Source organism: Rhincodon typus, unplaced genomic scaffold (assembly GCF_021869965.1).
Source record: "Rhincodon typus isolate 14 unplaced genomic scaffold, sRhiTyp1.1 hic_rhity00004906, whole genome shotgun sequence".
In the NCBI taxonomy this organism is placed as follows: domain Eukaryota; kingdom Metazoa; phylum Chordata; class Chondrichthyes; order Orectolobiformes; family Rhincodontidae; genus Rhincodon; species Rhincodon typus.
In genome coordinates, this window is record NW_025970544.1 from 5278 (window position 1) to 10262 (window position 4985).

Genomic DNA, 4985 nt, shown 5'->3' on the forward strand with positions numbered 1-4985 from the left:
GGGCACAGCGGATGCAGTATACCACATTGGCAGATGTGCAGGTGAACATCTGCTTGATGTGGAAAGTCTTCTTGGGGCCTGGGATGGGGGTGAGGGAGGAGGTATGGGGGCAGGTGTAGCACTTCCTGCGGTTGCAGGGAAAAGTGCCGGGTGTGGTGGGGCTGGAGGGAGTCACGGAGAGAGTGGTCCCTCTGGAAAGCAGATAAGGGTGGGGAGGGAAAGATGTCTTTGGTGGTGGGGTCGGATTGCAAATGACGGAAGTGTCGGAGGATGATGCGTTGGATCCGGAGGTTGGTGGGGTGGTACGTGAGGACGAGGTGGATTCTTTTTTGGTTGTTATTGCGGGGACAGGGTGTGAGGGATGAGTTGCGGGAAAAGCGGTGGAGGCGGGGAAGTTGTGGTCCTTGAAAAACGAGGACATCTGAGATGTACGGGAGTGGAATGTCTCAATCTGGGAGCAGATGCGGCGGAGGCGAAGGAATTGGGAATAGGGGATGGCATTTTTGCAGGAAGGTGGGTGGGAGGAGGTGTATTCTAGGTAGCTGTGGGAGTCGGTGGGCTTGAAATGGATATCGGTTTCTAGGTGTTTGCCCGAGATGGAGACAGAGAGGTCCAGGAAAGGGAGAGAGGTATTAGAGATGGTCCAGGTGAACTTAAGGTTGGGGTGGAAGGTGTTGGTGAAGTGCATGAACTGTTCGAGCTTCTCGTGGGAGCACGAGGCGGCGCCGATACAGTCATCAATGTAACGGAGGAAGAGGTGGGGTTTAGGACCAGTGTAGGTACCCAAGAGGGATTGTTCCACATAACCTACAAAGAGGCAGGCATAGCTTGGGTCCATGCGGGTACCCATGGCCACCCCCTTTGTCTGTAGGAAGTGGGAGGAATTGAAAGAGAAGTTGTTGAGGGTGAGGACGAGTTCGGCTAAGCGGATGAGGGTGTCAGTGGAGGGGGACTGGTCGGGCCTGCGGGACAGGAAGAAGCGGAGGGCCTTTAGGCCGTCTGTATGGGGAATGCAGGTGTATAGGGACTGGACGTCCACGGTAAAGATGAGGTGTTGGGGACCGGGGAATTGGAAGTTCTGGAGGAGGTGGAGGGTGTGGGTGGTGTCACAGACATAGGTAGGGAGTTCCTGGACCAAGGGGGAGAAAATGGAGTCCAGATAGTTGGAGATAAGTTCGGTGGGGCAGGAGCAGGCGGAGACAATGGGTCGACCAGGGCATTCAGGTTTGTGGATTTTGGGAAGGAGATAGAAGCGGGCGGTGCAGGGTTGGGGAACGATGAGGTTAGAGGCTGTGGGTGGGAGGTCACCTGAGGTGATGAGGTTGTGGATGGCTTGGGAGATGGTGGTTTGGTGCTCGAGGGTGGGGTCATGATCAAGGGGGCGGTAGGAGGAGGTGTCGGAGAGTTGGCGTCTGGCCTCGGTGATGTAGGGGTCAGTGCATCATACTACAACTGCGCCTCCCTTGTCTGCGGGTTTTATGGTGAGGTTGGGGTTGGAGCGGAGGGCTGCACGTTCTGCGGGGGAGAAGTTGGAGTGGGTGAGAGGGGTGGAGAGGTTGAGGCGATTGATGTCTCGACGGCAGTTGGTGATGAAGAGGTCAAGGGAGGGTAGGAGGCCTTGGGGTGGTGTCCAGGAGGATGGGGTGTGTTGGAGGCGGGAGAAGGGGTCAGTAGAGGGAGGGTTAGGTTCACGGTTGAAGAAGTAAGTGTGGAGGCGGAGGAGGTGGAAAAACTGCTCTATGTCCAAACATGACCGGTATTTGTTGATGTGTGGGTGGAGGGGGACAAAGGTGAGCCCTTTACTGAGGACTGACCGTTCGTCCTCAGTAAGGGGGAGGTCTGGGGGGATGGTGAAGACTCGGCAGGGTTGGGTGCTATTGTCCCCTCTGGAGCTGCTGGCTGTGGGCAGAGTAACGTCGGCGTCGGCTGTGGGCGGAGTTGCGTCGGCGTTGGCTGTGGGCAGAGTTGCATTTTTATTACTCCATTTTTGGCTTGTGCATGTTTATTACTTTATCTAAGGCTTGTGATATATTTACTGATCATTATTCTGCAATTCATTCATTGATTATTGGTTTGCATATATCTGTACCTCATAATGAAATGGTGCATTTTTGTATTGTGCAACTCAGCTTGGATATGAAATAATATGGTGGAAATTGATCAATTATATTAGTGTTTGTTCATCATATTAAAAATAATGAACAATAAAGAGGGACTGTGATATTATAAACTTCTGAACTTTAATAACTGTTCATAGATTGAAAGAAGCAACGACAACGCTGTCTGGAATAAACAATTAAGGAATAAGAACAAAGCTATACAGGAATTGAAAGCAATTAGCGATGCCTGGAGTCGAGGCTACATGAACAAAACTGTTTTGACATCTGCTTGATAACTGGCTACTTTATGCCACAAGGACGACTGATTGTTCTGCAGACTAATTTAAGGAGTTAATCAAAGGAAAACTGCATATTCAAACAGCCAGTCAATGCCAAATGTAACAAGGAATGCGGAAGCTACTTTTGATAAGAAGGGGAGCTGCAGACTTGATAATATCAGAGGTGTAGTCAATAATCTGGATGAAAGAATCTAAAGAATCATCAGTAATATCACATCCTGAAGGATGTGAAGGATGAATGAACTGCATAAAAATTCAACTCCAGAACCCTTCATTAGCAGAACTTCAAAGAATAACACTGCACAATGATCAAACCCTAGACACTTCAGAGACACACATTGTTGGTTGGAATCACAGCTCCTGCAAGAATTTCCACATCAAGCAGAAGTTCACCTGCACATCTGCTAATGTGGTATACTGCATCCGCTGTTCCCATTGTGGCCTCCTCTACATCAGGGAAACCAAGCGGAGGCTTGGGGACCGCTTTGCAGAACACCTACGCTCGGTTCGCACTAAACAACTGCACCACCCAGTCTCGAACCATTTCAACTCCCCCTCCCATTCCTCAGATGACATGTCCATCATGGGCCTCCTGCAGTGCCACAATGATGCCACCTGAAGGTTGCAGGAACAGCAACTCATATTCCGCTTGGGAACCCTGCAGCCCAATGGTATCAATGTGGATTTCACAAGCTTCAAAATCTCCGCTCCCCCTACCGCATCCCAAAACCAGCCCAGCTCGTCCCCGCCTCCCTAACCTGTCCTACCTCCCACCTATACCCTCTTCCCACCTGAAGCCCCACTCCCATCTCCTACCTACTAACCTCATCCCACCCCCTTGACCTGTCTGACTCCCCAGACTGACCTATCTCCTCCCTACCCACCTAAACTCACCTTTACTGGCTCCATCCCCGCCTCTTTGACCTGTCTGTCTCCTCTCCACCTATCTTCTCCTCTATCCATCTTCTATCCGCCTCCCCCTCTCTCCCTATTTATTTCAGAACCCCCTTCCCCTCCCCCATTTCTGAAGAAGGGTCTAGGCCCGAAACGTCAGCTTTCCTGCTCCTATGATGCTGCTTGGCCTGCTGTGTTCATCCAGCTCTACACCTTGTTATCTCAGATTCTCCAGCATGTGCAGTTCCTTCTATCTCTATTCCACTATTAACTGGATCATGGCCAATTTGAGTTGTGAGGCTTAACTTGCTTACTTGAAGGGTCTTATTTTGGTTGCTATGTACAATTGAGTTGAAACCATTGTCTCAGTCATTGATTGCCTGTGAGGTTTCTTAATACGTAGCCAAATTAAAGGTAACTTGTGGTGATTTACCCATAACAACAGGATATCAAGGCCAGCAAAGTCAGCAGTGCACAGTGACTTCACCAAAGCACGAAAATATTTGAGAACTTCCACAGCAGCATTACTAAACAAAATGTAATGTTAAGCTACATAAGATGATATTAGGCCTAATTGGCAATAAGGTTGGTCAAAGAGTTATCTTTAAAGGAGCATCTTAAAGGTGGAAAGAAAGGTGGAGAGGCAAAAAGTATAAGAAGTGAATTCCAGACACTGGAGCCTAGGCAGCTGAAGAGATGGCCCCCAATAGTGAAGGTATTAAAATTAGAGGTTCACAAGATGCCAGAATTTGAGGAACACAGATATCTTAGAGCACTCTAGGGCCATAGGAAGATACAGAGATAATAAGGATAGTGACGCAGAAGCGATTTAATAAGGTGAAAACAAAATGAGAGTACTGAATTTTGTACAGATTATTGGAAAAAAAACTTTTCCATTGGAGAAAAGGGGGTAAAGAAAAATCCTAACAGAAATTATAAGATGAATTTAAAAGTTTTGCTATGATGAATAAAGAAATCTATACTCAATGTTTGGTCAACCAATAACTAGATGGAGCATTATTAGCAAAATAAGCAGCTAGGGGGCATTTTCTTCACAGAATTAGCATGTTGATCATCCTCAGAAATAATGGTGGAAGTAGAATTCATAATCATTTTAAAATGCAAGATGTCTGAAGGTGTGAGTACAGTAGGCAGAGTGTTGAAGAAGGCACGCAGGATCCTTGCCTTCAATAGTTGAGATGTAGAAAATAGGAGTAGGGAAGTCTTGTTACAATTTTATCAAATATTGGGTTAAACTATAGATGAAGTACTGTGTGCGGTTCTGGTTGCCACACCATTGGAAGGATGTGATTGCACTGGAAATGGTGCAAGAGGACATTCACCAGGATGTTGTCTGGGATGAAAAGTCTCAGATATGGCAAAAGACTGGATAGGCCGTGTATGTTTCCCTTGTAACAGAGGAAGCTGAGGGGGTATCTGATTAATTATACAAAATTATGCAGGGTAGATTGTGAGAATCTTTTCCCTATGGCAACGTGTCTAAGACCAGAGGGCATAGGTCTAACATGAGTAGTAGGTGGTTTAGGGGATCTAAGGAAAATTTTCTCACTCAAAGGGCGGTAGAAATATGGAAGTGTTGCCTGAGCTGGTGGCGGAGGCAGGTACTCTTGCAACCCATAAGAAGCATCTGGATGGACACTTAAAATGCCAGGTCTTAATAGGCTATGGGCCA